This window comes from Labrus bergylta, chromosome 4 (genome assembly GCF_963930695.1).
Source record: "Labrus bergylta chromosome 4, fLabBer1.1, whole genome shotgun sequence".
Lineage (NCBI taxonomy): Eukaryota > Metazoa > Chordata > Actinopteri > Labriformes > Labridae > Labrus > Labrus bergylta.
Genome location: NC_089198.1, coordinates 26,609,080 through 26,620,866, shown reverse-complemented (window position 1 = coordinate 26,620,866; position 11,787 = coordinate 26,609,080). Strand labels below are relative to the sequence as shown.

At 38.3% G+C, this 11,787-nt stretch overlaps 1 long non-coding RNA gene across 1 annotated transcript in view; it reads left to right on the top strand.

The window, feature by feature from the left end:
- The first annotated feature begins 9,729 nt into the window (after nucleotides 1–9,729).
- LOC136179077 (uncharacterized) overlaps nucleotides 9,730–11,787 on the top strand; it is a 54,904-nt gene continuing 52,846 nt past the window's right edge. The window contains exon 1 of the long non-coding RNA XR_010666356.1: nucleotides 9,730–9,967. This is a non-coding gene — a long non-coding RNA (uncharacterized lncRNA). The remainder of the gene's footprint in view (nucleotides 9,968–11,787) is intronic.

The window sequence follows — 11,787 nt, the reverse complement described above, 5'->3', positions numbered from 1 at the left end:
TGCTTTGAAATGAGTTCGTTTTTTTCTTAGTAAAAGTGTTATTATCCATGTGTTATGGTTCAAAGTACTTCTGATATCAGTATCTAACCCTTGTGTGATGGTATTGATTTAAACTCGACCTGTGGTTATGCTTTGCCAGCTAAATCTTGGCTTCATCGTTATTCTGTCTTCTAGCTATTATGCTAATAAAAAATCTTTGTGGAAGTAATAGTATTAACTGTTTTCTTTGATCCAATGAGCCCATTGATTGGTTTTGTGTGAAATGTTTTACAAAGAGGAGGGCAGATGATGGAAAATTCTCAGAATGTTGATCAGAAATTCATTTTGAGGTAAAACGCTATAAAAAGAAATGCTGATGTTCTAAATCATATAGTCTGACCAAATGGAAAATCACTCTTCTTTTTTTTAGTAATTTCAAAGGTGTGTGTATGAATGTGTGTAAATGTGTGTGTGCGTGTGTGTGTGTGTGTGTGTGTGTGTGTGTGTGTGTGTGTGTGTGTGTGTGTGTGTGTATGTTTTACAACTTATTTCATAATTGCTGCTGACAAGAGATTATTTATGATGCATTATCAAATACAAATCAATACACAGCACTTGAAAAAGAATACAAATATAACATGTAAAAGAAACATGTACTTCAAGTAAAGGTATTTACTTTAAAACATATTTTCTCATGACCTCTGAGGTGTTACGCTGATAATAAAAGCCGTAGTAGACATTTACTGTGAACTATTCAACATTTTGCCATATTTAGAATATTTCACTACTTTCAAATATATCTATAGCTGCTGATTTGTTTTGTCTACTGCTACTTAGCAACAACATGTGACAGTTTCTAGAAATAAGGTAGTGGTTTTATTCTGCAATGATTTCCCCAATAACATTTGAGCATACCTGTTACATAACTGCAATGTCCAAACCTGAAGTGCTGTCGTCTTCATTGGTCTACTTACTGAACATCTACAACAAAACATGCAAACGTTTGAGATTAATGGGTGTTGCATGCAGCAAATGTGAGTCAGGGTCAGAAATCTCAAAAAGACGAAGCACACAAACCTGTAATGTCATACAATGTGGACAAAAGAGATGGATAACCTAATCATTTTATCATTTCTCATCGAGAATTATCAGTCATTTTTGAATGTTAACCTAATGGAGCATCCTCTTTGATTGAATCACTTATATTTGTGAGTCAAATCCCTGCAAAAGTGCAGACAAATGTAATAACAGTTGACGTCAGACCACACTTTCTGTCAAAGAAGTTTAACGCTTACAACATCCTTTACTTCACCAACATTACCCAAGTCCAGACCATTTTATTTATACAGCCACATATATATATAAAAAAAAGGTAAAAAATGTTAACAAGTTTTAGTAACACATTTTGAATGAACCATAAACCAAACAAAAATCAAAAACCCAACGTAAACATACACACACATACACATATACACACACATACACACATACACACATATCCACACACATCCACACACATACACACATACACACATATCCACACACATTTACACCTGGAGAAGTTTCTCTCAACAGCTTGCCAAGGACACAAAAGCATACAAATCATTACACATCATCCACCTGTGATTTTTAAATGTAGGCAGTCCATAATGGGAAAATGGTGACAAGAAAATCTAATGTTGCTTTGAAAGTATCCATCAATATTAACTACTCCAATCATACACATTCATACGCTGCTGACAAAGCAGCGGGAGCAACTTGGGGTTTAGTGTCTTGCCCAATGTGAAAACATTTATTTTAAGTTTGAATGTAAAGTCATCAGTGGAGTCAGACTGTCTGATATCAGCAGGCATGTTTAATAAGAGGCAGAGAGAATAAAGAAAGAACCTGCAGCAGCCCTCTGACTTCTGTTGAACTCTTGGGAAAGGAGCCCTGTGGGAGTGTAGGATGGAAAACAAGGTTGAAAGTGTTCAGCGGACCAACGAGTCCCTTACCATATATACTTATCTATGCTTTATTAAGGCTAATGGTCATGGCTTTCTTTCATCTTTACATTTATTTATAATTCTCTGACAATATTTCTCAAGCCTTGTTGCTGCTGCTCTTAGCTGTTGTGTCTATTTCTGTGTTGGACAACTGAGAGCAACTCAATGATTCAATGTGATTGAACACCTTTGCAAATGTGACATATTCTGGTGAGACAAAGGCAATAACAAGGGGCTGTCTATCAGTTTAGGACAGATAAGAGATCATCTTTAAGACTTATTTAATGCACAGATCACAAGATTAAAAACAACTAAATTACTGCCTGTCATTTTGGAGTTCTTGTTACTTGACCAAACTGGAGTTCATGTTGAGCAACTGATAATCAGCATTAGCTTTATCATCAGGTGTGATCTCAGGGCGCGGTCACACTGGCCATCTGTACCGTGCCCAAGCACGCTTCAACCCTAAAGTCCAGTTTGTTTGGCCAGTGTGACCCCTCCGTGCCGTACTCAGGCACGGTACACTTCCTTGTCTTTGGCACACTTAGGAGAGGTGTGCTTCGGCATGGTACAGTTCATGAATGAGCACAAGCACGCGGATACACAACGCTGACAGCCTTCATTATGGAGAAATCCAGAGTTTCATGGCTGTATCTGACTAAAATGACACAATATAAGCCACAAAGTAGCTGTCATATTCTCTGCCACGGAATCGGCCGCGCGTCTGAGCAGGCTTCATAATAACATAAAGCAAGCATGCGTTGAATTACGACGTTATTCCCAGCATGGGAATGGTGCAGCGGGGGGGCCAATCATGATTGAGTATGGCACGGTACAGATGGCCAGTGTGACCGTGCCCTCAGTATCTGTCCCCACAGTCTGACACTTTGATTTACACATTTGTGCTTGGTAGTTAATAACAAGGCATTATTTCATAAAACATGTAATTTCTGTGATTATTACAAAGGTAAGGCTTGAAAACCTTCCACCAGATGTCTCTCTGATGATGTAAAGTTGTGGTATCCTGTTGTTGCTTCCTCTTTAAATACACGCACGTGTAAAGCAGAAAGAATATAAAGACCTGCATGTGTTTCCAACTCTTCACTTTATCCATCATGGACAAAACTGTGCTGCTGATTGTGCTGAGTCTGCAGACTCTGCTGCTCATCTCAGCCTTCACTTCTACTGATGCAGCCGCTGTGGTGACAGATGATCAACAAAAACAAGTTCTGCAGCTGGTAAGAGGATCCACAGCCGGTCATTGAGTGTGGGGAGTTTCTTGTGGTTGTTTACTGATAGGGCTGTTTAAGTTAAAATTATAATTTAATAGAGATGTGAAACAAGCATTTTAGGTTATGTTTTAATTTGCATTTAAAATATTCGTATGAGTTTGGAAAATGAACAATAGTGGAGGTCGCTTTCTGCGTTCAATCATGATTTGTTTACTCTCTTTTTTAGAAGGAAATTGGAGAAAAGGAAGTCAAGCCGAAATTTCGGTTCTGGGGAGGATGTCTCAGAAGACCAGGAGGATGCAGCCCTTTCATAGCGGTAAGCCTGATTTCCCTTAAATTAAATGTTCAAATCTCAATGTGCTGATCACCGGAAAAAGAGAGAATGATTGTTGCATGTGAGCCTTTCACACATACGCTGCACTCCTGAAAATTCCCCGTAGTTTTCAGGGTGGGATGCATTTGTGAATATAAATATCAATATTTTTCACCCCAGCTTTATCCAGACTTTTCATGCCAGACCCCTAGTAAAAAATGTCAATGAGAAGTTGGGTTGAGCTGTGTACAACAGGTAATAATCAGGAAAAATCACTGAGCGAGGGGTTGGCTAAGGAATGATGTGTCTGTAATGCTACTGGTGCAAATCAGGTGGGATTTTCATGCATGTAATGAGGCATCTTTATACTCTTCTCTGCTTGCCAACATGTTCTCCTCCACTTGTTTGATGACACTGTGAATAGGTTTAAATACACGTAGCATTGATATAAAGGAATTAACTGTCATTATTGTGGCTGACTGTAATTGCTTCGTCCTCCATCCTGAATATGTTCAAAATATAGCACTGATCTCTGTGTCGTCCTTTTTATGTCATATCTTGCCTCTTGATACCCCCCCCCCAATGAAAATCTCAGGAGAATGTGAAAGGGGTTTTAGTTTCTTTTTTTAAATTCAGTGCATCTTACTCTCTCTTTCTCTGTTTAGAAACCCACTCCTAGTGCTCCAACTCCTAGTGCTCCCGACTTCAGACAGCTTCTTCAGAGGAGACACAGAGCTTAGACATGATGGAAGCAGACAACTTCACTCCTGTTTCCAACGAGCAGAAGTTTAAAAACAAGCTTTTAAGGATCTGCTGTGCTAATTTGAAGATTGGAAATATTACTTGGATTATGCTAACTGTGAAAATGTGTATTAAAATAAAAGCTTTGCAATCAGATGTTGTTTTGGGTCGCTTTCTTTCCAATTACAAACACTTGTTTATCCTTTTGTGTGTAGGTATTCTTGAATCTCTTTTATCCTATTTTAAGGTTTATATAAATCCACCAGGATTAAATTATAGCTGCTGCTAAGATATAACAAGATTCATAATATCACAAAGGTCATTGGTGTAAGATCTAAATTCAGAATTTAGACTTGGCCTGTGCAACCTGTGTGTCACTGCTAATCTGCACTCCTGTCCCTCCTTGACTTCTAATAAAATCCACCTGATGCTTTGGAATGAGTTCGTTTTTTTCTTAGTAAAAGTGTTATTATCCATGTGTTATGGTTCAAAGTACTTCTGATATCAGTATCTAACCCTTGTGTGATGGTATTGATTTAAACTCGACCCGTGGTTATGCTTTGCCAGCTAAATCTTGGCTTCATCGTTATTCTGTCTTCTAGCTATTATGCTAATAAGAAATCTTTGTGGAAGTAATAGTATTAACTGTTCTCTTTGATCCAATGAGCCCATTGATTGGTTTTGTGTGAAATGTTTTACAAAGAGGAGGGCAGATGATGGAAAATTCTCAGAATGTTGATCAGAAAATCATTTTGAGGTAAAACGCTATAAAAAGAAATGCTGATGTTCTCAATCATATAGTCTGACCAAATGGAAAATCACCCTTCTTTTTTTAGTAATTTAAAAAGTGTGTGTATGAATGTGTGTAAATGTGTGTGTGAATGTGTGTAAATGTGTGTGCGTGTGTGTGTGTGTGTGTGTGTATGTTTTACAACTTATTTCATAATTGCTGCTGACAAGAGATTATTTATGATGCATTATCAAATACAAATCAATACACAGCACTTGAAAAAGAATACAAATATAACATGTAAAAGAAACATGTACTTCAAGTAAAGGTATTTACTTTAAAACATATTTTCTCATGACCTCTGATGTGTTACGCTGATAATAAAAGCCGTAGTAGACATTTACTGTGAACTATTCAACATTTTGCCATATTTAGAATATTTCACTACTTTCAAATATATCTATAGCTGCTGATTTGTTTTGTCTACTGCTACTTAGCAACAACATGTGACAGTTTCTAGAAATAAGGTAGTGGTTTTATTCTGCAATGATTTCCCCAATAACATTTGAGCATACCTGTTACATAACTGCAATGTCCAAACCTGAAGTGCTGTCGTCTTCATTGGTCTACTTACTGAACATCTACAACAAAACATGCAAACGTTTGAGATTAATGGGTGTTGCATGCAGCAAATGTGAGTCAGGGTCAGAAATCTCCAAAAGACGAAGCACACAAACCTGTAATGTCATACAATGTGGACAAAAGAGATGGATAACCTAATCATTTTATCATTTCTCATCGAGAATTATCAGTCATTTTTGAATGTTAACCTAATGGAGCATCCTCTTTGATTGAATCACTTATATTTGTTAAAGAGTATAACATGCTACTGAGTGGAACATTTGACATATAAAGTTAAACCTCAAATTAAAAAACACAACAAAGACAAAACAGCTGAACATTTAAGAACGTAAACATTAGGAGAATTTCAAAGTTTTGCAAAGACGAAGAGGAAAATTTCAATGAAAGATGTAAATCTTAGCGGGAATGTGGAGGATGAGACAGAGAGGTTAGCTATCAGAAGGTAGAGAAGGTGTTGAAGAAGGATGTGTCAGGGTGTTTCATTTTTACTTACATCTTGTTGTTGTTGTGATATTTCTTTCTGCTTCCTCATTACTGATTGGTTATGAAATACGTCTGATGCCAACACCCGTACATGTGGTCAAATCCCTGCAAAAGTGCAGACAAATGTAATAACAGTTGACGTCAGACCACACTTACTGTCAAAGAAGAAGATAGAGCTTACAACATCCTTTACTTCACCGACATTACCCAAGTCCAGATCATTTTATTTATACAGCCACATATATATAAAAAAAAAGGTAAAAAATGTTAACAAGTTTTAGTAACACATTTTGAATGAACCATAAACCAAACAAAAATCAAAAACGCAGCGTAAACATACACACACATACACATATACACACACATACACACATACACACATATCCACACACATTTACACCTGGAGAAGTTTCTCTCAACAGCTTGCCAAGGACACAAAAGCATACAAATCATTACACATCATCCACCTGTGATTTTTAAATGTAGGCAGTCCATAATGGGAAAATGGTGACAAGAAAATCTAATGTTGCTTTGAAAGTGTCCATCAGTATTAACTACTCCAATCATACACATTCATACGCTGCTGACAAAGCAGCGGGAGCAACTTGGGGTTTAGTGTCTTGCCCAATGTGAAAACATTTATTTTAAGTTTGAATGTAAAGTCCTCAGTGGAGTCAGACTGTCTGATATCAGCAGGCATGTTTAATAAGAGGCAGAGAGAATAAAGAAAGAACCTGCAGCAGCCCTCTGACTTCTGTTGAACTCTTGGGAAAGGAGCCCTGTGGGAGTGTAGGATGGAAAACAAGGTTGAAAGTGTTCAGCGGACCAACGAGTCCCTTACCATATATACTTATCTATGCTTTATTAAGGCTAATGGTCATGGCTTTCTTTCGTCTTTACATTTATTTATAATTCTCTGACAATATTTCTCAAGCCTTGTTGCTGCTGCTCTTAGCTGTTGTGTCTATTTCTGTGTTGGACAACTGAGAGCAACTCAATGATTCAATGTGATTGAACACCTTTGCAAATGTGACATATTCTGGTGAGACAAAGGCAATAACAAGGGGCTGTCTATCAGTTTAGGACAGATAAGAGATCATCTTTAAGACTTATTTAATGCACAGATCACAAGATTAAAAACAACTAAATTACTGCCTGTCATTTTGGAGTTCTTGTTACTTGACCAAACTGGAGTTCATGTTGAGCAACTGATAATCAGCATTAGCTTTATCATCAGGTGTGATCTCAGTATCTGTCCCCACAGTCTGACACTTTGATTTACACATTTGTGCTTGGTAGTTAATAACAAGGCATTATTTCATAAAACATGTAATTTCTGAGATTATTACAAAGGTAAGGCTTGAAAACTTTCCACCAGATGTCTCTCTGATGATGTAAAGTTGTGGTATCCTGTTGTTGCTTCCTCTTTAAATACACGCACGTGTAAAGCAGAAAGAATATAAAGACCTGCATGTGTTTCCAGCGCTTCACTTTATCCATCATGGACAAAACTGTGCTGCTGATTGTGCTGAGTCTGCAGACTCTGCTGCTCATCTCAGCCTTCACTTCTACTGATGCAGCCGCTGTGGTGACAGATGATCAACAAAAACAAGTTCTGCAGCTGGTAAGAGGATCCACAGCCGGTCATTGAGTGTGGGAAGTTTCTTGTGGTTGTTTACTGATAGGGCTGTTTAAGTTAAAATTATAATTTAATAGAGATGTGAAACAAGCATTTTAGGTTATGTTTTAATTTGCATTTAAAATATTCGTATGAGTTTGGAAAATAAACAATAGTGGAGGTCGCTTTCTGCGTTCAATCATGATTTGTTTACTCTCTTTTTTAGAAGGAAATTGGAAAAAAGCAACTAAAGCCAAAATTTCGGTTCAGGGGAGGATGTTTCAGAAAAACAGGAGGATGCAGCGCTTTCAGAGTGGTAAGCCTGATTTCCCTTAAATTAAATGTTCAAATCTCAATGTGCTGATCACCGGAAAAAGAGAGAATGATTGTTGCATGTGAGCCTTTCACACATACGCTGCACTCCTGAAAATTCCCCGTAGTTTTCAGGGTGGGATGCATTTGTGAATATAAATTTCAATATTTTTCACCCCGGCTTTATCCAGACTTTTCATGCCAGACCCCTAGTAAAAAATGTCAATGAGAAGTTGGGTTGAGCTGTGTACAACAGGTAATAATCAGGAAAAATCACTGAGCGAGGGGTTGGCTAAGGAATGATGTGTCTGTAATGCTACTGGTGCAAATCAGGTGGGATTTTCATGCGTGTAATGAGGCATCTTTATACTCTTCTCTGCTTGCCAACATGTTCTCCTCCACTTGTTTGATGACACTGTGAATAGGTTTAAATACACGTAGCATTGATATAAAGGAATTAACTGTCATTATTGTGGCTGACTGTAATTGCTTCGTCCTCCATCCTGAATATGTTCAAAATATAGCACTGATCTCTGTGTTGTCCTTTTTATGTCATATCTTGCCTCTTGATACCCCCCCCCCCCCCCCCAACCTGTCCGACAATGAAAATCGCAGGAGAATGTGAAAGGGGTTTTAGTTTCTTTTTTTAAATTCAGTGCATCTAACTCTCTCTTTCTCTGTTTAGAAACCCACTCCTAGTGCTCCAACTCCTAGTGCTCCCGACTTCAGACAGCTTCTTCAGAGGAGACACAGAGCTTAGACATGATGGAAGCAGACAACTTCACTCCTGTTTCCAATGAGCAGAAATTTAAAAACAAGCTTTTATGGATCTGCTGTGCTAATTTGAAGATTGGAAGTATTACACATTACTGTATGTTGCATTCAATAAATGTTGGATTATGCTAAGTGTGAAAATGTGTATTAAAATAAAAGCTTTGCAATCAGATGTTGTTTTGGGTCGCTTTCTTTCCAATTACAAACACTTGTTTATCCTTTTGTGTGTAGGTATTCTTGACTCTCTTTTATCCTATTTTAAGGTTTATATAAATCCACCAGGATTAAATTATAGCTGCTGCTAAGATATAACAAGATTCATAATATCACAAAGGTCATTGGTGTAAGATCTAAATTCATATTCTACTCCTTGATAAAAAAAAAAAACTAAAAAACATACTGACTTGCACCTTCCTGTTTATCTCTTGTCTCGTCTCACAAACCTGCAGGGCTCTAAAATCATTCGATTCTCAAAATCAATTAAACCTGTTAGAGTCTCTCACCCCTCCTAAGTGTTCACATCCAAAGACATCACATTGAAGGAACTGGGGATGTTGACTCATAAGAAAGTGATCTCACATAGATTTTACTTCACTTTGTTTTCTGAGCTCCACAAGAAGTCGGGGTGTCTCAAAAGATAGAAGTCGAGGATACAAAACATTTCTCAAATCCTGTTCACAAATACGATGTAATAAGACCCTGATGCCTTTTGTCAAATATTCAATTCAATATTGTCTAACTGCAAAGTGCATGAAAACAAAATCACAACGTGATTCTATCAAGAGCAAGAAATGTAGTTATGTAATGTCTCAGTAAATCTCAGAGGAGGGACTGCAGCAGAGGAATTTATCAGTTTAACATACCAGATGTCAACATTGTTGGTTTAATTTGTCCATGATTGAACAAACATTCTCTATTTTTTCTTGTGCGTGCAGTATCTTGCATCTGCATCCACCCTTTTAATTGCCTTTCCTCCATGTGATTGTTGTGTATGGCTGTGAGAGTATAAAGAACCTGTGTGTTTCTTGGCTGTATCAAAGTCTTCAGGTCTTCAGTCATGAACAGAACTGTGCTGCTGGTCGTGTCCTGCTCATCTCAGACTTCACTTCTACTGATGCAGAAACACTGAGGACTGATGCTGAACAGAATCCTGATCCGGTAAGAAAGCCCTCTAAATGTGACAAGCTGCTGATATTTATAAAGTGAAGATCTTTTACAGTTTGGAGCCCTGTGGGAGTGTAAGGGCGCGGTCACACTGGCCATCCGTACCGTGCCCAAGCACGCTTCAACCCTAAAGTCCAGTTCGTTTGACTAGTGTGACCGCTCCGTATCGTGCTCAGGCTCGGTACACTTCCTTGTCTTTGGCACACTTCGGAGAGGTGTGCTTCAGCACGGTACACTTCATGCACGAGCACAAGCACGCGGGTAAACAACGCTGACAGCCTTCATTATGGAGAAATCCAGAGTTTCATGTCTGTATCTGACTAAAATGACACAATATAAGACACAAAGTAGCTGTCATGCTCTGTGTTGTTCTCCGATGTGCGGGCGTCCGCGCGCGCGAGTCCGTGCGTGAGTCCGCGCGGACGCCCGAACATCGGAGAACAATTCATTAATTTATTGCTGTGTCTGATTAAAATGGCTTAAAATAAAGCTGTAAAGTCAGAAAAGTAGCTGTCATGCGCTGTGTTTTTCTCTGATGTGCAGACGCGAACTCGACTGCGCGTCTCTTTTTCTCTCTCTCTCGTCCGCCTGTTTGTAAACTGAGCACGCTTCATAATAACATAAAGCGTGCATGTGTTGTATTACGACGTTATGTACAAGAGGTAATCGTGCTTAGGCACGGATAGTCCTGTGTAGTGTGACCGCGGGCTGCGCTGCGGGGAAGCAATCATGCTTGGCTACAGCACAGTATGGGTGGCCAGTCTGACCGCGCCCTAAGATGGAAAAAAAGGTTGAAAGTGTTCAGCGGACCAACAAGACCCTTACCATATATACTTATCTATGCTTTATTTAGGCTAATGGTCATGGCTTTCTTTCATCTTTACATTTATTTATTATTCTTCGACAATATTTCTCAAGCCTTGTTGCTGCTGCTCTTGGCTGTTGTGTCTATTTCTGTGTTGGACAACTGAGAGCAATTCAGTGATTCAATGTGATTGAATACCTTTGCAAATGTTACATATTCTGGTCAAACAAAGGCAATAACAAGGGGCTGTCTATCAGTTTAGAACAGATAAGTGATCATCTTTAAGCCGTAGTTGATCTAACCAGTCTGGAAATGTTCAGTGTTTTCTCAATTTTATAGTCAAGTACTGAACATTTGGCTTTTCGAGGCCTCCAAAAAATCTTTCATATGAAATAATCTGAGCAGGAAACTTGATGCTTTGCTGAAGATGTGCAATTTGTGAGGATGTCTTTTTAATGGCTCTGTGGAAACTAACACAACTGTTGTTCATCACCTATGCACTAGATGTCCTCAGCGAGTTTCCCACCTCTTTGGATCATCTGACTTTCTTTGCCATCAGCCACCTGCGTGCACACCTGTTGGTGGTTTTCTCCTTTTTTTCCTGTGTGTGGTAAATGTGTAAGGGGATTATTCTGCTGTGTCTGCTAGGTTTGGGTTAGAAAGTTCTCAAAATGTTCCTTTATCTTAGCAGCCGCACACAGTTTGTTTAATGTAAGATTAGAGCATATCAGAAACACTGGCATTGTATGAAGTTTAGACTTAGACTTAGACTTAGACTTTCTTTATTGTCATTCAAACTTGTACTTTTACAGTGCAGATAAGAACGAAATTTCGTTGCATTTGGCTCGTTGTAGTGCAGGATAAAAACAGCAGCATGTATTTACATATAAAAATAAGGTGCAGATATAAATAGATATAAAAAGTAAAAATATATGAATAAAAATACTATACAGATAAATATATTGCACGTTATATAGTGTTTTACAGTCCAGTGAGGTAGTCCTGTGTG